The sequence below is a fragment of the Notamacropus eugenii genome, chromosome 4 (genome assembly GCF_028372415.1).
Source record: "Notamacropus eugenii isolate mMacEug1 chromosome 4, mMacEug1.pri_v2, whole genome shotgun sequence".
NCBI lineage: Eukaryota > Metazoa > Chordata > Mammalia > Diprotodontia > Macropodidae > Notamacropus > Notamacropus eugenii.
This window is the reverse complement of record NC_092875.1, coordinates 436389118-436414062: the sequence shown is the minus strand read 5'-3', so window position 1 is coordinate 436414062 and position 24945 is coordinate 436389118.

The window sequence follows — 24945 nt, the reverse complement described above, 5'->3', positions numbered from 1 at the left end:
CTGAGTTCCATGAACACAAATAGAAGCTAAAAGACAATACTTGCCCTTAAAGATATTATGTATTGACCAGGGAAGCCATCCCATAAAAGGGAACTGGAGGAGATGGGAGAGGAGAAAAAGATACTAAAGTCAAGAGAGTCACAGACAGTGTTCATCAATGGGAGAAGGGAGAAGAAGGGACAAAGGAATCTTCCTGGGTAAAATGGAAGGGGAGGAATCATAGTGAAGTCTAAAAAGTCAGAAACAGCCAGGATAGGAACAAAGACTGGTTGGCCTAAACCCTTCCTCTAAATGAAGGTTCTGAGAGAATTTTACCAATGAGCAAATGGGGCTAGGGCAAGGGTGAGAAGAATCTTCTATGGTGAGAAGATAAGTGTACAAGCAAGATAGTGTACAATGTATTCATTAAAGTTCTAGGCAAGTATACTAGAAGTTGGACATTAGCAAGGGTAGGTTGTCCAGAAATGGGGACAACCCCTCTTTTCTCCATTGAAAATAAAAAGGTGGAGAATGTTATCTTTCTAAGTCATTCGTGTACTGATCTGGAGCTCAAATCCATTTACAAGTGATCTATCAGATTATTTTAATATGTGCAAACTCAATATACACACATAAGAATACAATACCTTCTGGAAAGGTAAATAAGCCTTTTCTTCTATTTCATGTTTTTCTTTTTTCAAAGTGGAGAGTACACGCTGATCATACATTATTATTTATTCCAAAAATCTAGATCCTGCCTTTCTCCCTCCTCTTTTTCATCTGCAGTGCTTACTCAGTGTTTGGGGGATTCAACCTATGGGTTGGCAACTCACCTCTGGCTACCAGAGTGTGACAAAGGATAAGAATACAAAAGCTCTTTGTCAAGGAACTACTTTCCTCTGGAGACAGGTGGAGGCAGGCCTGCCTACCCACAGGCAAAAGGAAACTGAGGAATATAGGAACAGTGTACTATTCTCTCCATCCCAGACCCATCATAAAAACACTGAATGTTAGAGCAGAGACCTTAGAGGTCATCTTGTCCAATCTCTTCATTTTATGGATGAATAAAATAAATTCCAGGGAGGAATGACCTACCCAAGGTTAAATAGCTGGTTAGTAGCAAATTGAGACTAGAACTAAGGTTCCTAATATAATCCACCATACAATGTTGCCTATAGGAGGTTATATATGCATATAGTAGGTGTTTAGTAAACATTTGTTGAATTAAATACCCCATATACAGAGCTATCAATTGTTTTAGGTGGGGGAGAAACATACTCTTTAATATATGCAGATACACAGAAAGACCATAAGATATTAATACAAACACACTTTGACCCATCTCTCATCTACCTACCACATGGGGGACCAGGGTGGAACCGTGCTTATTGTTCATTTATAGCCCTATTCCTCAGGAGGACATGTCCAAGGATACATGCGTTTTGTCAGAAACCTCATAACTAGAGGGTAGAATGCCAAACAATGCATAGAGATGTGCTTATTCCATAGTATCAGGGAGAGATTCTGGTACAAATTTCTTTAATACTACCTGCTGCACTCCTCTGGACTTCACTGGAATCTCATCATCTGGTAAAGACCACAACCCTGAACCTCACCTCTCCTGATGCCGTGCCCCTAGACCACCTTCACCTCTGACTGGAGAGGGTAAAGGGTGAACCATCAGGAAGGCTCTTAGAACCTCCATTTAAGGAGGTCTCTGTGGTGGCCCATCTCTTCATATCTAACCTGATGAGCTCCAAACTTCATGATATCTCAGTGCTGGATACCCTCCAAACCCCATTTCAGCTTCTTTTTATGCGTTGTCTCCCCCATTAGATTGTGAGTTCCTTGAGGTAAGGGACTATCTTTTGACTTTCTTTGTAGCTTCAGCACTTGGCACATTGCGTAGCTCCAAGTAGGCATGTAATAAATGTTTATTGGTGGACTGACTTCAGGTAATATAAAATATTCCAGAAAATATAGTATGTAGATGTCTTGGGGTAGAAGTTGGGGAGGGAAGGAGTCGATTAAGCCTAAGAGAAGGAGGAAGGGAGCTGATCTTTGCCTATAGAGAAAAGAGAGAAGAATCTTGGGGTGGGGAAGGGCCTAGAGCAGGGGGTCTTAGCCTTTTTTGTGTGGACCCCCATGGCAATTGATAAAGCCTATGTGCTTATTCTCTGCTTAAATAATTAAAGATATTGTTAAATTGCAATCAGGAGTTAGTGAAAATAAAGAAGTGCTAGTGCTCCTCCTCACCTATTGCATACTTAGGACTACAACCTAGATCCAAGTATGGACAATGCAACAGGGTCCTACCCTAGAAACATCAAAGGGACCCCAGTAATCTCCTTCTGACCAGTTGCCCAACCTTCTTACTGTCTATGGGCTAAGAGGTCTAGAAACCATCACTGCCACCACTGATTCAGTTGCCCCCAAGGCCTGCTCCTGGTTTGCTGGGGCCTGGTCTGTTCTGGACTGGACTGTACTCTCACCCTGGTGCAACAGACCTTTCTTGCAGACTTTGTAAGTTGTCTTGGTTTGGAAAATTGTTTAATTCCATCTCATTGTGGGTTCTGTGGCTTTGGGGTTTGTTTTGAGGCTTTATTTAAAGCTATTTGGAGGGGCTTGGGGGAAAACTTAGGTGAGTTCCTGCCTTTTCACTACCATCTTGGCTCTGTGTCTGAGATAAAGAGAGGCTGCCGAAATTTTTGACATTAGGTAGCATATTACTTTTTTAAATGTTCAAAAGAAGACAGAGCAAAGGCCAGAAAAAATCACAGACATGAACAGGGTATATGGTTACATGTTAATTCATTTTATATTTTAAATGAAAAGCAAACTGAATATCAGAGATTTACAGCTTCTTGTGAAGACAGTTTGGTGGGTTAATGGAGAGGACAATGGGTCTGGATTCAAGAGGATCCAAGTTCAAGTCTGTCCTCAGACATAAGCTGTTTGACCCTGTGAGTTATTAAACTACTACCTGCCTCAGTTTTCTCCTTTGTAAAATGGAAATAATAATAGCATTTATCTCGATATTGTCCCAGGGATAAAATGAGATGAATTTGTAAAGTGCTTTATAAGCCTCTAAGTACTATATAAATACTGGCTATTATTAGGAATAATCTTTTTTGTTCTATGTATATAAAATACCTATTTTATCTAATGTGTGCTAAGAGCTGGTGCAATGGAGAAAGCACTGGTTCTGGAGTCAGGAAGACATGAGTTCAAATCTAGCCTCAGACACTGTCTGTGGGATCCTGGGCAAATCACTTAACTCTATTTACCTCAGTTTCCTTGTCTGTAAAACAAGCTAGGGAAGGAAATGGCAGACCATTCCAGTATCTTTGCCAAGAAAACCTTAAATGGGGAAACAAAAAGTCAGACATGTCTGAAAATGACTTAAATAACAAGTTCAGAATTAAAAAAATATTAAAACAATTATGTAGTTTATTACGTATTCTAACTTGTTTTCAGAGGTAGCATCATACAATAGATAAAGAGTCAGCCAAGAGCAGGGAAGATCTGCGTTTACATCCTACCTCTGACACATGCTGGCTGTGTGAATTTGGACAAGTCACTTAGGATCTCATTGCCCCAGGCAACTCCCTGCGAGAGTTTGCATTGGTGGAGGGCATTTCTTCACCTAAAATCTGTACCAATAAAATCATAGGTCTGGATTAAAAAAAAAAATGTTTTCTTACTATTACCCTTCAGATTGGTAGAGTATATCTCTAATTTAAAGACAAAAGAAAACAGAATACCTTCATTTTTATTCTCGATAACATCTGAGAATGAAAATAGTGGAAGATCCTGTCTTGGAGTAATAAACCCCATTTCATGGCGGAGGTCAGTGGGGTAGATCAGCATGAGGGCTTGGTGCATCTGGCAGCAGCAGATCTGGGTTTGACTCATGCTTTGTTTTACCACTTCCTACCTGTGTGTGACACTGGACAATTGCTTAACTTCTTTGGACTTCAGGTTCTGGTCTGTTCCCAGGATTGTAAGGATGAGATCCCATTGGTATCACTTCTATACAGAAACACCCTTCAACTTAATTGCTTTCTCATAATCTTTATAATAAATAAAAAATATAGCACAGTCAATTTGCCTATTTTTCTGTAATTCACAATAGTAAGGAGCATTCAGCACACGTTATAGACCTGAAATTTCTCAATTGCATTAGAGTAATTATTGTTTTTTATTGAAATTGCCTTTTAGAAAAGTGAAGCAGTAATTGTTAAGTGTTTCCTACTAGATAGCTCAAAATAATGACTTTTATTCTTTTCCAAATTAATATAAATTAGGTGGTGCTGAAAAATTGGGAAAAGTAATTATCTCAACTGTATTGATAGGAAAGCTTAGTGGTTCCTCACGGAGAATGGAAAGGATTTGCTTCCCTAATATTTTAATAAAAGCATTGCTCTGCTTTTCATTCATTGCTTATCATGCTTTTCTCCTCTAAGCAGATTTTTAGGGGCCTTAAGAAAACAATTAGCATCTTTTTAAAAGTTACTATTGTTCTCTAGGGACCTTGTTTGCAAGTTTGTTCATTGATATTTTTGCTAGATTATCAAAGTCAACTCTGCAGTAAAAAATACCGCAGGAAGTTTGTTCCCAGTCACCAAGTTTTGGCAAAATGTGTGGAATCTCAGTGTAATTTACAAATGAAATTGTTCACTAATTTAAGATAAGCATTAGAATGAATTTTCTGACTGTGAAAGCTGTGGGACATTGTTCAGACCTTATCACCTCTTATCTGGACTGCTCCAATTTCCTCTAAATTTGTTGTCTGCCTTAAATCTCTTCTCTTTCCAACTCATCCTCTCTACAGCTGCCAAAGGGCTAGTATTAAAGCACAGGCATGACCACATCAGTCCTTAGCTCAATAAACTCCAGGATTCAAACGCACTCTGCTGTTTGGTATTTAAAGTCCTTTACAAGCCAACTCCAACCAACCTTTCCAGACTGATTTTATATTACTCCCCTCCAACACAGTGTCATGGGCCCTCTTCTCTTCTCCCTCAATACTCTTTTACTTGATGATCTCGTCACATCCCATGGATACAATTATTATCTCTATGCAGGTAATTCTCCAATCTATTTATCTACTCCTAACTTCTCTCTTGATCTTTGGTCTTGCATCTCCAACTGCCTTTTGGATACAAAGGACTAGATTTTTCCTAAACATCTTCAACTCAACAAGACCAAAACTGAACCCATTATCTTTCTTCTGCCCTCCTCACACCCACCCCCTGCAACCTTTCTAATTTCTCTACTACTGTCCATAGTGCAACCATGGACAGCAACCCTGGCTTGGAACCTCTGTGTCATTCTCAACTCCTCACTGTCCCTTACCAGGCACATCCAATCTCTTGCTGTCTTCTTGTGCATGCGCTTCTTCTCTCCTCTGACACTATCATCACTCTAATGCAGGCCCTCATCACATCACATCTGGACTATTGCAACAGCTTACTGATGGGTCTACCTGACTCAAGTCTTTCCCCAATCTAGTCCATCTTCCCTTTATTTGTCAGTGATCTTCCTAAAGCACAAGTCTGACTACGTCACCTCTCCCCACTCACCCTCCAAAGAACATCAATGCCTCTCTATCACTTCCAGGATCAAATATCAAGTTTTCCAGTGGTTTTTTAAAGCCCTTCCAGATCTGGCCCCTTTTTACCTTGCTTCTTATACTTTGTCTTCACATACTCTATGATCCATTGACCCTGACCTCCTTGTTTATGTATTCCATCTCAAACCTCCAGGAGTTTTCATTGGCTGGCCTGTACATCTTGAATCCTCTGCCTCCTCATCTTTGCCTCCTGACTTCCTTGGCTTCCCTCAAAGCACAACCAAAACCCCATCTTCTACAAGAAGCCTTGGTATCCCCCTTAATGCTGGTGTCATCCTGCCATTGATTATCTCCAATGTACTCTCTCTCTTTATCTCTCTCTGTGTCTCTCTGCCTCTCTCTGTCTCTGTCTCTCTCTCATATACCTGTACATATCTTGCAGGTACATATTTTTTCATGTTGTCTCCACCATTAGACTGTGAGTTCCTTGAGAGCAAGGAGCTGTTTTTTACCTTTGTTTTCTCACTTTTTAGCACACTACCTGGAACTTAATAGGTTCTTAATAATGGTATTTAATAATAAATGTTTGTTGACTCGATTTCAAGCATTCTATGGTCCAACCAATCTGGCCTTTTGCTGCTTCTGACACAGACTATTCCAACTCCCATCTTGATGTCTGCATAGGCTACACAGGGGTGGGGAACCTGCAGCCTCTAGGCTGCATGTGGTCTTCTAGGTCCTCCAGTACGACCTTTATACTGAGTCCAAGTTTTACAGAACAAGTCCTTTCATTAAGGGGATTTGTTCTATGAAGTTTGGATTCAGTCAGAGGGCTGCACTTGAGGACCTAGAGGGCCACACTTGAGGACCTAGAGGGTCACATGTGTCCTAGAGGCTACAGATTTCCCACCCTTGGGCTACTCTCATTCCCTCACCCCATGCCTCAGCCATATTCCCTCATCACCTCTCTCTCATAGAATCTCCACTTTCCCTCACATTTCAGCTCAAGTGCCACATCCTACTTATGGCCTTTTCCAATTCCCCTAAAATATCAGTACTTCATTACAAAATTATTTTGTATTTACTTTGTCAATGTTTTGTACATATTTATATACGTACCCGTCTCCCCTGGGACAGTCTAAGCTCCTTGAGAGCAGGAACTGTTTCATCACTTTCTTGGCATGTTAAGTTTCTCTAACAAAGTAAGTACTCTATAACTGCTTATTGATTGGTGGATGGCCATGCTTTTTTCCAGAGATTTTTTTTTGAGGGAAAGTCTCTTTGCTATGTGGTTTGAATGGAATCTGTGCCCAGAATAATGCTCTAGGTATTTCTAAGGGGAGGAGTCTTTCCTCAGGTCAACACTCATCCCCTCCATTCATCAGTGTTCATTTCAATTCAGGAAATCTTCCAGCTTGGAAAAGATGGGATGAGCAGTATATCATTGTTGGAGAGGCTCTTGCTCTCCCAACTGCTCATTGTTAAACCTTCATTTTCACAGGAACTGTGGTGTGTAGTAGCAGATGGGCATCCAGGAGGGTGCCAAGAGGAAGATTTCCCAACAGTTTTAGGGATGTTCATGACATGTGTTCTTTGCAAAGACTCGGCAACAAAATATGGCCATGTTAGCCTTAAGAGCTGTGTTTATTCCTTTTGGCTTATAGTTTCCTCTTGATTGTGCTGTGTTGTAATGCTTCTTTTTTTTCTAATTTTCCCTCTGCCATTTAGGCTTCTCATCTGTCATTCCAATTAGAAACCAAAGTGCAACAGAAGAGATGCATTTTCCAAAATAAGACAACCACGTTTTACAACCATGAAATGGGGTAAGTGAGCAGCTCAGTGCTTGGACACTCCTCAGTGAAGCAGTATAAACTCACTGAAATGGGAGGTGGGTTATGAGTTGTCCATGCCTGGAATACTTGCATCCTCTCTTTACATTTTCTAATGGCCAAGTGGTGTTCACTTAGAGCCTTACTATGTCAACTTTACAGATGCAAACACTGTGTCCGTTATTCCCGGGGGCCATCTCCACTTGCCTTGATCTATGTCTTGCCATTGGACCCAGATAGCTCCAGAGGAGAAAGTGAGGCTGGAGACTTTGCACAGCCCTCCCTCACTTACATCCAATTCAATTGCTAGTCATGCTATCACCTTCCTGATGTCATGGTCCTTTTTGAGAATGAAGGACAAACAACAACCACCTTTACTCCCAACAAACTGTAATCAAATGAAATAGAGTTTGTAAAAATAGACTTAGTAAAGAGCTTAGCATATAGTAGGTGCTTCATAAATGCTTATTCCCTCCCTCCCTGTGAGCATTTCATGTTTAATAATCACTAATGCTCAGTGACAAAACTTTCCCCTGGGTTTGACTCTCATTTTATTGTTTGTCACTAGACTAATGGGTGCTTTTTATTTATTATATACAACTTTCAGGCATTTTAATATGTGGTAATGTCCTGGGAAGTGGACCTCACTTTTACTGATGAAAAAAAAGTTAAAGTATTATAGATTTTTGAGCTGAACTGGACCTTAGATGTCTGTGTTCTTCAGTTTACAGAGGAAGCAATGGAGATCCAGAGAAAATTTTATATTCTAGGAAGATAGACTTGTAATTGGAATGGACTTTCAAGGCCACCTAGTAAAACCTCCTCACTTTAAACATGAGGAAACTGAGGTTCAGAGAAGTTGTGACTTCCCAAAGATCATGGGAATTCAAGTTAACAAGCAGCAGTAATAATTCAAACCCAAATCTTCTGACTCCAAATCCAATGTTCTTTCCTTTGTACTATGTGCCCTTTTTAGAGGATTATTTATTCTTTTGGCCATTAGAAGAATAGTAAGTACCCTGGGAATGGTGAGCCTGATGAACTGATGTGCATTCACCAAAATGGTGCATTTACTCCTTTCCCATTTTTGTTGTTAAGTCTTTTTTCAATCATATCTAACTCTCTGTGACCTTATTTGGGGTTTTCTTGGGAAAGATACTGAAATAGTTTGCATTTTCTTCTCCTGCTTATTTTACAGATGAGGAAACTGAGACAAGCAAAGTTACATGACTTGTCCAGGGTCACACAGATAGTGTGTGTCTGAGGCCAGATTTGAACCTAGGAAGATGAGCCTTCCTGACTTCAGGCTCAGCACTCTATCTATTATACCACCTAGCTGCCTCTCCTTTCCCTTAAGTCAAATCAAAACCAGTATATATAAAATGATATACTTAATTCTCCATCTAGATAGATTGTAATGACCCATTGGAAGGAACAGTTAACAGTTTCTTTATTCTGATTAACATAACTTGCAATTTATGGGGGTTCCAGCCCAGAAGCAAAGCATCAACTCCTCTGTTTTTCTTTTTTTTTTAGTGTGGGTGCCCACATCCTGTTCTTTGTATTGAGTCACAGTTCCTACAAAATGCTGGCTGTCCATGTAGATAAGCAAAGCCGTCAGCCATAGGTCAAGTACCGGAAACGTTGCATAACTGGCATCTGACTCATCGACTTAACAGGGAATTCATTACCTCTCAGGAGTTGAAGGGTATTTGAGATGCTGGCCAATGCTTGTGAGGTAGTATATGTGATGTTGACTAGAACTAGACTAGCACAGTGATGTTCATGTGTGTGTACGTGAACATTTCTATTTCTTTATGCTTTGCTAGTCACATTTACCTGAAATGCATATTAGTGAATTCGAGTTTGGCCAGGCCTTACTTAGGAAGGGAAAAGATACAGCAATTCATGTTCCTCTTGAGCCTTGTGAATCTTTTCCCTTGACTGCATTTCTGACAACTTAAACTGTGCCAGACTCAAAAATTATAATTAAGCAAATTGTCAAAGTGAAATCTTTCAAAATATTGACACTTTAATTCGGTCTCTTCCTCCTTCCTGTAATGCCCAAATATCTGATGTCAAAATAGAGGCCTCATTTGATTCAATCCTGTGAAATATTTCTACCCTACACATGTGACCTTGGTGCATGACTAGGAAAGGTGATGAGGGATGATTCTCTCTCATAGCTGAACAAGGAGCATGGGACATCTGCTCCCAGTGTTGCTAAACTGAAGGAACTAAGGTATAGTAGGAAGAAACAGCAACTGGCAAAACCCACCAAATATAATTTAATTATATTTAAATATATATTATATTATAAATATATAATTATAATTATATTATATTTACTTGATTCTCATTAACCCGTGTCTTCTGAATGTCTGCATTTATATCTATATCTCTACATAGATATAGATATATATACACAAGTATATGCATATCTATATATATATGTACATACATACGTATAAATATATCTACATTTGCTTTTTATTTGTGTGTAATTTAAAATTTTAAATGAGTTTCTCCTTTTTTTTAGTCACTATTATAGTACCAGAATCTTTGCACCTTTCTGTCAATATTAACATATTAGTATGTTGCTTAATGCCCTAGAAAACTGCCTGAGGTTCAAAGAGATCCAAAGATCACAGATCTAAAGTTGGAAGGGATCTCAGAGATTTTCTCATCTAATCTCATTTTACAGATGAAGAAACTCTGGCCCAGTGGGTTAAGGCACCAGCCCAAGGTCACGAAGTGAGCAAGTGACTAGTGGGTTTGAACCCATGATCTCTGCCCGCATCACTGTATCTTGGTAAAGAAGAGTATTATAAGTAGAATATATATATATATATATATATATATATATATATAAATATACAAATAATTATATTATATATTATATTTTCATATAATATATAAAATGTAATATAGATAAATAGATATATGAATATATAAATATGGAGTAATACTTTTTCAAAAATTATTTTTATTTATTTCATTAAATATTTCCCAACTATACATAACATTTTAACAATCATTTTTTTAAAACTGTGGGTTCCAAATTCTCTCGCTTCCTCACTCTCCTCTGCACTCTTTGAGAAGGCAAGCAATTTGATAACAATTATACATGTGAGGCAATGCAAAATACACTTCCATATTAACCATGTTATAGAAGAAAACACAAACAAAATATAACAATAAAAAGAAAAATGTATGCTTCAATCTGCAGTCAGAGTTCACCTGTTTTCTTTCTGGATAGAGAAGACATTTTTCTTTGTTTTTGTTTGGAATTGTTTTGGATCATTGTTTTCGTTAGAGTACCTTAGTCTTTCACAGTTGATCATAACACAATGTTGCTGTTTCTGTGTACAATGTTCTCCTGGTTCTGCTTACTTCACTTCCTATTAATTCATATAAGTCTTCCTAGTTTTTTTTTCTGAAACCATCCTGCTTATCATTTTTTATAGCACAGTAGTATTCTATCACAATCTTATGCTATAACTTGTTCAGCCATTTCCTGATTAATGGGTATCCTTTCCATTTCCAATTCTTTGCAACCACAAAAAAGACCTGCTATAAATATTTTTAAACAAATAGGTCCTTTAACCTTTTCTTTGATCTCTTTGGAATACATACCTATAAGTGGTATTGCTGGATCAAAGGGTATGTACAGCTTTATATACTCCTTTGGGTATAATTTCTAAATTGTTCACCAGAATGGTTGAACTAGTTCACAATTCCACCAACAGCGCATTAATATCCCACTTTTTCCACATCCCCTCCAGTATTTGTCATTTTCCTTTTCTGTCATGTTAGTTACTCTGTTAAATGTGAGGTGGTATCTTAGAGTTGTTTTAATTTGCATTTCTCTAGTTGCTTAGACCATTTTTTCATCTGACTATTGATCGCTTTGATATCTTCTTCTGTAAATTGCCTGTTTGTATCCTTTGACCATTTATCAATTTGAAAATGGCTTTTTTTTTTTTTTTTTACAAATTTGGTTCTGTTCTCTATATACTTGAGAAATGAGGTCTTTATCAGAGAAACTTGCTATAAAACTTTCCCCCAGTTTTCTCTTTGTCTTCTAATTTTGGCATTAGTTATGTCATTAATTTTATTTGTACAAAAGCTTTTTAATTTCATGAAATCAAAATTATACACTTTATATTCAGTGGTGCTTTTTATCTCTTGTTTGTTTATAACCTCTGCCCTTATCCATGGATCTGATGGACATATTTTTCCATATTCCCATAATTTACTGTAATGATTACTGCTTGGTAATATAATTTGAAATCTGAAAATGCAGGGCTGCTTTCTTTCATTTTGTTTCATTGATTCCCTTAATGTTCTTGATCTCCAAATGAATTTTGTTACTCTTTTTTCTAGCTCTATAATATAATTTTTTGGCAATTTTGTTGTCATGACACTGAAATAAGTAAATTAACTTAGGTAGAACTGTCACTTTATTATATTGGTTTGGCCTACCCATGAGCAACTATTATTTCTTCATTTGTTTAGATCTGATTTTATTTGTGTTTTGTACTTGTTCAAATAGTTTTGTAATTGTGTTCATATAGTCCCTGAGTTTGTCTTGGCAGGTAGATTCCCAAGTATTTTATATTACTTAAAATTTTAAATAAGTTTCTCCTTTTTTTTAGTCACCAGAATCTTTGCACCTTTCTGTCAATTTATTTAAGTTGGAATTATTATTTAAATGGAATTTTTCTTTCTGCCTCTCCCTACTGGGTTTTGTTGGTAGTATATATAAATGCTGATGATTTATGTGGGTTTATTTCATATTCTATAAATTTGTTAGAGGCACAGTTGTTAATTGTTCCCACTAGTTTTTTAATTGATTTTCTGAGATTGTCCAAGTATATCATCTTATTGTGCACAGAGTTGCCTATCTTAGTCCTTCAATTTCTTTTTCTCGTCTTATTGCTACAGCTGATATTTCTAGCACAATATTGAATGATAATAGTGAAAAATGGACTTCCTTGCTTCATTCCTGATCTTTTTGGAAAGGCATGTTTGCTCTTGGTTTTAGATAGATACTACTTATCATTTAAAAATGTTTTCTAACATTTTTAATAGAAATGACTTGTATTTTGTCAAACGTGCATGTGCAATTATTGATAAAATCATATGATTTTGTTGTTTTTATCATGGATATGATCAGTTATGCTGATACTTTTCTTATTTTGAGCCAGCCCTGCATTCCTGATATAAATCCCACCTGGTCATAGTATATAATCTTTGTGATGTATTACTGTGATCTCCTTGGCAATATTTTATTTAAAATATTTGCATCAATATTCATTAAGGAAATTGGTCTGTAGTTTTATTTCTCTGTTTTTGCTCTCCCCTGATTTAGGTATCAAAACCATATTTGCGTCCTTCAAGGACTTTGGCAGGACTCCCTCTTTACCTATTTTTTTCAAATAATTTATATGGTATTGGAATTAATTGTTACCTAAGTGTTTGGTAGAATTCACTTGTAAATTCATCTGTTCCTGGATAACTTTTTCTTAGGGAGCTCACTGATGACTTGCTCAATTTCTCTAAGATAAAGTTATTTAAGTATTCTGTTTCCTCTTCTGTTAATCTGGGTAACTTACATTTTTGTAAGTATTTATCTATCTCACTTAGATTGTCAATTTTATTGGCATATAATTGGGCAAAATAACTCCTAATAATTCCTTTAATTTCATCTTTGCTGGTGACACATTCACCTTCTCCATTTTTAATACTAGTAATTTGTTTTTCTTCTTTCTGTATTTTTAAAAATCAATTTAATCAAAAATCAATCTATTTTTTTGTTTTTTATAAAACCAATTACTAATTTTATTTATTAGTTCAATTGTTTTTTCTTTTACTTTCAATTTTATTAATCTCTTTTGATTTTAGGATTCTCATTTTGTGTTTGAAGATTTTTGATTTGTGCTTTTTCTAGTTTTTTTAGTTGCAAGCCCAATTCATTGATCTGTTCTTTCTCTCTTTTGTTGATGTACGTGGTTAGAGATATAGAATTTCCCCTACGTACTAACATGGCTGCATCCCACAAGTTCTTTCTTTTCTTTAATGAAGTTGTTGGTTGTTTTTTGGTCTATGCCTAGTTTCTGGCAAACTACTTTCCAGTTTTCCCAGCAATTTTTGTCAGATCATGAGTTGTCCCTCTCAAAGCTTATATCTGGAGGTTTATTATATTACAGTTTGTAATATAATTGGTTGTTTCTATGATTTGTTTTTTGACCCACTCATTCTTTAAGATTAACTTTTAATCTATATTTCCACTACTTTTATTAAATGTAATTGTAATTTCATTATGATCTGAAAAGGATGCATTTAATATTTCTGCTTTTCTGCATCTGGTTATGAATTATGCTATGATACATGGTTAATTTTTGAGAAGGAAACATGTACAGGAGAGGAAAAAGTATGCTCCTTTCTATTCCCATTCAGTTTTCTCCAGAGGTCTATCATCTCTACCTTTTTTAAGATTTTACTCATTTCCTTGACGTCTTTCTTATTTATTTTTTGGTTTATCTAGCACTTCAGATGGAAATGTTGAGATCTCTTACTAGTACAGTTTTACTGTCTATTTCCTCCTCTAATTCATTTAACTTCAGGGTCTCTGTTCCCTTGAGATTGGAAGTAATACTGCCTCTCAGGGCTTTCACTCCCTCTTGACTAAAAGTGTTTCTCCCTGCCCTAGAACTATGATCCAGAAATAGGTACAGAAAATGGAGTTTCTAACCAGTTGTCCCTCAGTTTCTATTCCCTCTAGACTGGAAGTGCTCCTCCCTACCCTTGAACTATGACCCAGAAGTGAACATAGGCAGTGGAGTTGTCAAACAGCATCTGGGGTGCCCTGAAGTTTCTTTCTGATCAGTTTTCAGGTCCCTTTACTGTCTCTGCTTAGGAGATCCCAGCCAAGAGAGTTTTGGAATAGTACAGCATAATTTGATGAGAGTTTGAAGTAGGGAGGTGCCAGTGCCAATGGGTAAAAAGGAGATAAATGGAATAGACATTTCAAAGGCAGAGCAAGATGATAAATCAAAGGTGGATCTTAGCATTTCAAGATTTTGTAAGAGGAGAAAAAGAATGCAGACCTGGCCCAGGGAAAAAAGATTAAATCCTATGTTTTAACATCATCTAGCTGTAAAAAAAAATATAGTTGAATCAGTTGAAGGGACATTAGTTAATGTCCACCTACATTATCAACCTGAAATGAATTGAAGGAGTTAGGAAACATGATTTGTTAAAATCATACGTTGTAAACATTAGTGACTAGCTAAATAAAGTGGAGAAAAATTCAATGAAATTAAGCCTCTTTGTTTATCCTGACTTATTAATAACATTCACTGCAAGTCAGAAAAAGTCCCTACGTATCCATAAATAAATGACTTGGTCATCTGCTGAATTATTACAAGTATGCATCATTAACCAAGGATTGGATTCATTTTGAACTTCTGATCTTGGATGGGCTCTGATTACTTTTAATAATAATTGTTACCTGACTACTATATGTCAGGCTAACCACTTTACAAATAGTACCTCATTTCCTACTTACAACAGCCCTGGGAGGTAGGTGCTATTATTATCCCTGTTTTACAGTTGAAGAAACTGAGGCAAAGGGAAAGTGACTTGCCCAGGTTACACCGATAATAAGAGTCTGAGACTAGATTTGAAGCCAGGTCTTCCTGACCCTAGGGTCAGCTTTTTATCTACTTTGCCACCAGTTAGGTGGGGGTGGGGGTGGGTCTGTAAAACTAACTTGTTCTTTCTGTACTTGTACTATGGTCTGCTGCTCCATTCCCAGGTGTTCCTCCTCATGAGCATTGTTGTTCTTAATAGACTAAACTCCAGGTGTTTCCTCAGTTTTGAGATCCAGTCTCCAATGTAGAAGTGACACTCTGTCTAGAGAGGTACCATATAGCAGTAGTGAGGGAAGAAATGGTAAAGAGATTTATGTCACCCTCATAGTGACTACATGGTCATTGGCTAACTGAAGACAGCCGTCAATTCAGTAAATATGTATTAAGTACCTATGTGGTGCAATGCACTGTGCTCTAAGACATGTGATCTTTATTATACAAATGGCAGTTTCTGCCTTCAGAGAGCTTACATTCTCTCAGGTAGGGAAACAGACATAATGTATGGAGACAAGTAAGACATAAAGATAAGGACTGATGAGGGGAAGGTGATGCTCTCTAGGAGCATTTAAGGGAGCAGAGGGCATATTCACCTATGTGGTCCAGGGAAGGCCACACAGAGGCAGCATCTAAGCAGAGACTTGACGGAGAATAAGATTTCTGCTAAATAGAGATTAGGAGCAATTGTAGACATTTTAATTACCTCCTAATTAATTGGTTCTCTCCAAGTTAATTGCAGGCATGGGGGTGACATGGGAGGCAGGAGAAGGCATGATAAGTTTAGAGAATGAGTTAAGTCAACAAGCACCTTAATCATCACCTACCATGTGCCAGGCACTATGCAAAAAACTGGCGCCATCAATTATCAAGTGACATAAAAAAGAAGTAATTGGCAGGAAAGCTGGGAAGGTAGGTTGGAAACATTGGGAAGACCTTAAATGCTTGGCTAAGGAGGTTGGAATTTATCCTAAAAGTAGTAGGGAGCCCTTGAAGGTTTTTGAGCAAGAGAGTGATATGGTCAGACCTCTGCCTTAGAAAGATTATCTTGATAAGTATTTAAAGAATAGCTTGGAGAGACCCAGTTAATTAGGAGATAATTGCAATAGCCCACATGAGAGGCTGATATGGTTGCCATTTAGAATCCTGGGTCACCAAAAGGTGAACTACCCTTCTTGAGTCTTTCCCTCAGGGATTACTTAGTACTTTGTTTTATATTTCTTACGCATTGCTCTGATTGTCCATAAGTGTCTGAACCCACTGCTATATTATAATCTCTGCAGAGGAAGAGGCCATGTTTTATTGAAGCTTTGTAGATACCCAAATGCAGACACTACATTAGGTTAATAAATGCTTATGATGTGAAACGAAAATATGTAGAAATAACTAAATTCAGTACCACTGGTTAACTTTTAGCCACGAACAATATCGTTAGCTAGGTGATTCATCTTCCAGCATCTTTTGTAATGAATGTTTCAGTGGGATTGCTCTAAACATACAGTGGTTATGGCAGGGGGTGGGGCCAAAGGGCCATTGTGTTCCCATTAATTAGCCAATCAGCAAGTCTTTATTATTGATGTTGTTCAGTTGTTTTTCAATTGTGTCTAACTCTTGGTCACCCCATTTGTGATTTTCTTGGCAAAGATGTTAGGGTAGTTGGCCATTTCCTTCCCTGGCTCATTTTACAGATGAGGAAACTGAGGCAAACAGAATTAGATTACTTATCTGGGTCACATAGTTATCAAGTACCAAATTTGAACTCAGGAAGGGGAAGGAATGAAGGAAGGAAAAGAAGCAGAAAGGAAGGAAAAAGGGAGGGTGGGAGGGAGGAAAGAAGGGCAAAAAAAATATGTTTCTTTTCTTCAAGAAGCTAACCTTCTAATGGAGGAAATGATAAGAAAAAAATTGTGCCTAAATGATAGAGTGTAAATGGAAAGTAATCTCAGAGAAAAGGTACTGTGAGTGGAAGAGACCAGGAAAGACTGAAAAAGATGAGGCTTGAACTGAGACTTGATGGAAACCAGGAGGTGAAGGTGAAGAGAAATAGAGAATGTTCTATTGTCCCATGTATGTATGTATGTATGTATGTATGTACTGTGTATGTATATACATATATATATACATATACATATGTGTGTATGTACACACACACACATACACTGAGACACCAAGTGTGCTCACTGGCTAGTGGCCCCTTTTCCTATTACCTTTGGACTCTTGGCTGACTTTTTGTACAATTATGGTATAAAAGAAGTCACTTTTTTGATAGATTTCTTGATCATTATTCAGTCTGGTGAAAATTTCAGCTTTTTTTCTAGAATAGCTATGTAGAAGTTGGAGGTCGGTCTTCTTACTTAGGCATATCCACAATGGCATTTCATTAGGACTCATATTTTTATGTGTAGATGTATTCACCTTACATAACACAAAAACAAGCAAAAGTTAATTGTCTTTGATTTCAATCCGGTATAATGTTTTCATTATAAATCCATTCCTCTTTCTTTGCCTGATTCGCTTAATGGATGGCATTCATATCTTAATTTACTATTCATGGTTGAATATTTTAGTTGTGTTTTGTTATGAGTATGAACAGGAAGAACACTAGTTCATTTGCAGTATAGGATGACAGATCAGAAGGGTACATGGGATTGAGGCTTCGAAATGCTTTATACCACAAACAGAGGAGTTTATATTTGATCATAGAGGTATTTTGGTAGCTACTGAAATTTACTGAATGAGAGTGACATGGTCAGACCTGTGCTTTAGAAAAATCACTTTGGCATCAGTGGATGATGAATTGTTGAAAGGAGAGATAGGAGGCAAGGCAACCAATGGGGAAACTAATACAATGAGACAGGCAGCAGAGGATGAAGGTCTGAGCAAAGTGACTGAAAAGTTAGGAGAAGACAATGGATGAGAGGGATGTTGTGGCTATAGGAAAGAGAAGATCTGGCAATTGCTTTTATATGTAGTATGAGTTAAAGTAAGGAGCTGAGGATAACACAGATTGCATATCTGGATAACTGCAAGGATGGAAATTCCCTCAGTAGAAATAGGGAAATTTGAAGATGGGTGGGCTGGGGGTGGGGAGGGGGTGGTCATAGGGAGTGGGACAGATAATGTACTGAGATATTCAATGCAGATTGTGAACTATCTGTGCCTTGCTCATCCTGGGTAACTCACTCTAACCCATTAGAAGCAGAAAGGGGATGACACTCTTACTCACTGGTTACTGCCCTGGCATGCCTAGTCTTCCTTCCAATGGATGCCTATTGAAGCCTATTCAAGGTGATCTGGGGATAAGAGGTAGATGTGGATAATGGTGGTATATGTACAGATTTTCCCAGTGATACTTAATGGAGCTACTAATGTAGATGCCCAGACATGGGTTAGGTTATAACAGCCTTGAGGAGCTAATGCTTGGTATAGAAGGGGGAAAATTGAGGAGTCATGGAGTAATGAGAGAGAGGTATAATTGTATTGAAAACCAGCCCACAATTTGACATTATGGAGAGGGTAGGATGTACCAGGGGTGTGCTAGAACCAGTTCTAACTAGCTTACAAGAGTCCATTGTTAAATTTCCAGTGTAATTCAGTTAAATTTTATAGCTCAGAAATTAATAATTGCCACAAACTCAGGCTTAATTTGTTTTGCTGATTGCCTACACTTAAGAGAATGTTTAAAAAAGGAGATAGATAAAACTTGAAAGTGTAATGCACACCACCCCTCCCCCCACATAGTTATTAAACATTTATCAGCATACATCTAAATGTGACTCATCTTCCCATACTTTGTTTGATCAAACAACATTTGGTGTCTTGCCATGGCCGTCCCCACTTAGGAGACCACTGGATCTCAAGAAAGGCTCCTCTCCAGACTTGGTACTTGGCTCATAATAATATCAGGCTCTCATGGACATTCTTGGCCCTTGCTGCAGGGCAGCTCTGGCAACTTGGTATCAGAGCAATTTGTATTTTTCTATTGGACAAGGACAGATATTCTGATTGATTTCCCACCTCCCTGAAGTCACTGGTTGTTATTCAGTTGTTTTGTGCAAATCAGCTTGGAAACTGGATGTTACAAATCTGTAACAGAAGATCCCATATACAGGGGATACCAGAGAAAAGAGGTAGATCAGAAAGGAAGGGGTACCAGGAAGCTAAGGAACAAATAGCCTGTAGGATACTAAGATACTAGGCCAGAACAGGTTCAGAACTTTTTCAGTCAGGGAGAGAACCATCACCAAAGCAGAATGAAAATTCCTGTGTAACTTAAGATCTTAGAAAGTTGCCTTGGGGTACTAAAAGGTGAAGTGACTCAGCCAGGGTCACATAACCAGTATGTGTCATAGGTAGGACTTTTTGATGTAGAGGCCAACTCTCTCTTCATCATGCCACACTGCTTTCTTCTCATGGCAAGGTTATAAGCATTTAATATAACAGGCAATGGAAATAGCTCTGCCACCCACAGGGTCACTGTTATGGTGGTGGTGAATCTTTCCATTAAGACTGCTTTTTCCAATTGTTACATAAGCATTTCCTGTGGGGGCCTCTGGCAGTGTTGAATACTTGCTCTCAAAGACAAATCTTCCCTAATGATGGAACATTTGTTGTTTTAGCACTGAGATAATGTGATCTCTGCCCAAAACTCTATAAAAATAATCTTTCCTTTCCTTTCTTTTCCTTTCCTTAATACTGATCTTACATGAAATAAGCTACCAACAATGTTCTTGTTCAACTATCTGCAAGAAGATGGAACAAGATGTAAAACTATATTTCCCAGCAATCTAAACCAAATTCAAAAGCACCCCATGAACAAACATTCAGATCTCCATTGTGAATTTCAATTAGAACTATTCTTACTCTGTGAAATGCTCAGACCTTCACCAGTAAGATAAAAGATTAAGTCCTCCTACGGATTAGTTTATATGAAAGTTTTAAAAATATTAATTCAGACTTATTTTCAAATAAGAAAATTCGGGTTTCTGAGACTTGTCCTGAGAGCTGTCCAAAGCACTTTTGAAAGCTAATCTCCCATAAAAAGTTGTGGTATCTTCAATGTTGACTCATTTTATTGTGTAGATTCCCTTTCTGCAGTGTTTGTTTTGCTAAAAGCAGAAGTTAGGGGAAAAAAGAAAAGAAAAGAAAAGGCAGAGAGCTCCACCATAAAACTAGAGTAAATATTTAACATTCTCTTTCACAATATTCTCTTATTCTCAGTATTTAATATTCTCTCCCCCTTAAGTAAATTGACAGAGTTTCATGACAGGTCAGGCAATTCAATTCAATTCAACAAGTTAGCACTGTATCCTTACTTCTAGCCCTAGAACAGGGCTAGGGTGTGGGAGAACCAAAAGAAGATCCTACTTTCCAAGAGCTTCCAAGATAAAAGGACAGTGTATGGAAATAATTTACACTTCCCACCCCCAATCTCCTAATAATGGAGAGAGACATTTCAGAACAAAGTCATACATGGAATCATAGGTTTGGAGCTGGAAGACATCTCAGAGTTCATCTAATCCCAGAGGACACGAATCTTCTCTCCATAGTGTCAGGATAAAGTAATGATATCCATGTAAATTACATCTAGTTTTTCAGTCCTGCGTTATAATAGACTCCTCCTTGAGGATTTTAGTGAGGGAAGGACAGTTTATAAGTCTGTTGGAATGCTTCTGATAGGTGCCTTCTAATCTTGAATTGTTGAATATCCATCCAGGATAATCAACAATGTAGAGAGCTAGGAGCAGCTCACCACCTGTCAGGGTTAGGTCAGAATGAGAACCACCTGAGAACTCAGACCTAGCCCAAAGAGCAAGAGAATTAACTATTTAATAACTAAGGAGATTCACAGAGTTTCCAAGGTTAAGCATTAGCAAAGATTTGAATGAGAACTTGTTAGGCAGAAAAATAACAGCCCCAATTAATAGGCAGCTTACTAGTAGCTTAATAAGAAGCTAGATAGCACAGTGGGTAGAGTATTGTACTTGAAGTCAGGAAGACCTGAGTTCAAAAATTGCCTCAGATACTAGCTGTATGACTCTGGGCAAGTCACTCAACGTTTGCTTCAGTTTCCTCATCTGTAAAATGGGGATAATAGTAGCACCTCCCTTCCAGGGTTGTTGTAAGGATCAAATGAGTTAACATCTGTAAAGCACCTTGCAAACCTTAAGTGCTACATAAATGCTAGCTCTTATTCTTACTAGTTTTCATACAGAAACTCACTGAAATTTATAAAACCTTTCCTGAAAACTGGAGACTTTTACAAGATCCAAAGAGAATGGTTTGACAGATGGAGGGCGTAGTAGTTTGCTTTAGGAAAAAACAGACAGCTATGGACGCAGACTCATAAAAATAAAAGAGAAAGTAATCTGGTTGTCTGAGGCTGAGGCAAGATGCCTTCAGTTAGGGTGAGGTCAGATTCTTAAGTGAGTGAAGTTCCTAGTTGGGAATGGATTCATTTCCCTAAGAAACTGGGAAACAAAGCAGGATTGTGAAGCCTAATTGATTCAGTGATATGTCTATTCTTTCATTGTCAACAATAGCTAAAACCTTGCTGACTATGAGTATATTGGTGTGGGAGACACCATCCAAAGCGTCATTCTCATAGGCAGGATACCAGAGTATTTTACACTCCCTAAATCATCCATCCATTGTCCATTCATCTTATTTTGTTTTTAAACCAGGCATTTCCTCCTCACCTCCTTTCTCAAGGAACTTTTCCTTATATAACTTTTATAGCCTCTCAGGGTTCATAAGCCAAGTTCCACTTGCATTGACATGAATTGCTTCTACAGAGAGTACTAGAGGAGTCCTTGAGAGATCATGGGTTTTTCTCTAATGCCATTGTCTTGAAGCCCTATTCTGATACATTCTCCCTAATACCAATCACCTTGGTTGGTTGGTTGTTGTCCTTCATTCTGGAAGAGGACCAAAATGACATCACCATGATAAACTCAAGTTTCAATGTGTCCAACTGTGGCTGATCAGACCAATATGAACTTGGAATGCTCTATCACAGATTGGGCACAGATAGTCTGTGTGAACATTTGGGGTGGATACTCCAAATTTGTGTATCCTATGTTTCTTTTGTGCTGTCTCAATTCTGCTTTGCTCATAGAGCACAGCACCCTTTCTGATGCGGGCACACCATGCTGAGCAGTTCTGTGCCAGTGCCTCCTATGTTGCACGGTCAAATCCAAAGTTCTTGAGAGAGACCTTGAGACAGTCTTTGTATTGCTTCTTCTGACCACCATGTGATCGCCTGCCCCATGTGAGTTCTCCACAAAATAGTTTTTTGGCAAGCATTTTGCTTGTCCATCAGAGTTGGCCAGCCCATCAGAGTTGCACTCTCTGAAGCATAGTTTGAATACTTGGCAGTTCAGCTCTAGGAAGGACCTCAGTGTCTGGTACTTTATCCTGCCAGGTGATCTTCAGAATCTTCCTAAGACAGTTGAAGTGGACAGTTCAGTATCTTGGCATGGTGCTGGTAGACTGTCCATGTTTCATAGGCATACAACAACGAGGTCAGCACAACAACTCTGTAGACCTTCAGTTTGGTAGTCAGTCTAATACCTCTTCTCTCCCATATTTTTCTTTGGAGCCTCCCAAACACTGAGCTAGCTCTGGCAATGCATGCATCAACCTCATTGTCAATGTGTACATCTCTAGAAAGTACACTACCAAGGTAAGTGAACTTATACACAGCATTCAAAACTTCTCCATTTGTTGTAGCCAATGGTTCCACATATGTAGATGGTAGCCCTGCCCTTTGGAGCACAATTGCACCTGGACACGTCAGTGCCTTTGGTCCTTTAGGTTGTTGATATGTCTGGTGTTGGAGCATCTGGCATGTACACCACTACAAATGTGACAAGTTATATTTTGATTCGTGCACCCAAATAATTTATTAGTGAATAATTTAATGTGAAATGAATAGTAATTATGTAAGCTGGATGGTCTTTCCAAAGTGAATCCTATAGCACCATAAACAGGTAACTGGGAGGCCCAAACTTCAGTGGGATAACCAAATAGGTTACATTTATTTAGTGCTCTATGTTTTTGAAAGCACTTTTAAATACAAATCATCCCTTTTGATTCTCATAACTGCCTCGTAAAATAGGTAACACAACTATTATTTCCATTTTAAGGATTTTTATTTTCATTATTGTTATAAATATTTGTGATATTGGAATGATATTAATTATTGGACTTTTGTTTTTAAAGAAATAAAGACTGGCAATCCTCTGTTATTCTGTACATGAGCACCATGACTCAGGATGTAAAATGACTTGACCAAAGGTCACACAGCTAGTAAGTGACAAAATGTGGGACCCAAATCCAAACCTTGGGTCTCCAACTCCAGGGTTCTTTCTCCTATAACAGGCTGCTTCCCATGTGCCTTCTTAGACAGAAATCGAAAAGACAAACACAAGATTGTTCCTTTGGTGTTCTGTGGAATTGTGTTGTCACCTCATTGAGAATGAATGAGTGAATGAATGACTACTCGTAGAAATTTATTGGCTACATAAACCTTGGAGTCAGAAACAGCAAGTTCTGACTTTGTGGCCTGTATTGGGACTATACAGATGAAAATGAAGTATTCCCTGTTCTCAAAGATCTCTACTGGTACAAACACGTATAAAAATAAGTAAACACAAATTATATCAAACTAAATACAAAGTAATATATTGGAGAGGCCAAGAGAGCCCTAAAACCTGGGGGTGGGGGAAGAAATGGGAAAAGTCTATTATAGGAGGTAATATTTGAGTTCAGTCCATTACCTGGTAAAATCTGGAAGCATTGGTGTGTAAGGCAGGATCTTTGAATGAAAGTCCAGACTAGAAATGGCTAGATACCACAAAAGATAAAGAGAGATAAATAACAGGAAAAACACGGGTGAATGCGAATGGATCCACAGCGGTTTCACTTCTCCCCATTCTGATATTAGGATTACTGGACACTGAACATGAATGAGATCGTTCAGGTATTCAACACCTGTGTTAACTTTAAGCATTATGCTCAGCCCCTCTGGACCTGAGTTCCATTTGGAAAATGAGATAACATATTTTCTAGCTTTAAATCCTTTGTTGTTATAAAGCTAGACATATTACACAACTGGGCCTTGCTTGCTTGTTGGAAGTTGTGATGTACAGTAGGGAGCTTTTCTCTCTGAAGTGGCTACTCATGCCTTAGATGAGAGTCAGTATGCCTTTGCTTCTAGAGCTACTTCCCCTACCTGCTCAGCGGGCTTAGCAGCAATATTGGAAAGTACACTAGACCTTGTCAAGGACTGGGGGGAGGCCAGGATACTGGGGTTTAATTCTGGCTGTGCTTCTAATTTACTGTTTGACATTGAGCAAGTCACCTTGATTCTCTATGCCTGTTTTATGTGCTGCAAAATAAATTAATTAATCTTAATCCATTGATTGTGAGTTTCTTGAGGGTAGGGACTATCTTTTGCTTCTTTTTGTATCCCCAGTGCTCAGCATAGTACCTGGCACATAGAAGGTGCTTACTAAGTATTTATTGATTTATTAGTACTGAAGAATGTGTGGGTCAAAAAACAAATCATGGGAAAATAGAGAATTTCATTTTCTGAAAATGACAGCAATAGGATTGTATACTCAAAGTGTTGGGATGCATCCAAAGCAGTCCTGAGGTGAGAAATGTTTATCTCTAAACACTATAACCAAAAACAACAACAAAAAAGCAATAGATCAATGATCAGTGAATTTTGCATGCAACTGAAAAACACCCCTGGGGAACCAAAAAAATTATTTTAATTAATTAATTTATTTTATTTTATTTATTTTCAGTGTTCTACAATCACTACCATATAACTTGGGTTATTATTTCACACACCCCCTTCCTCCGTGAGATGGCATACAATTGTGTACAGGTTCTACACATA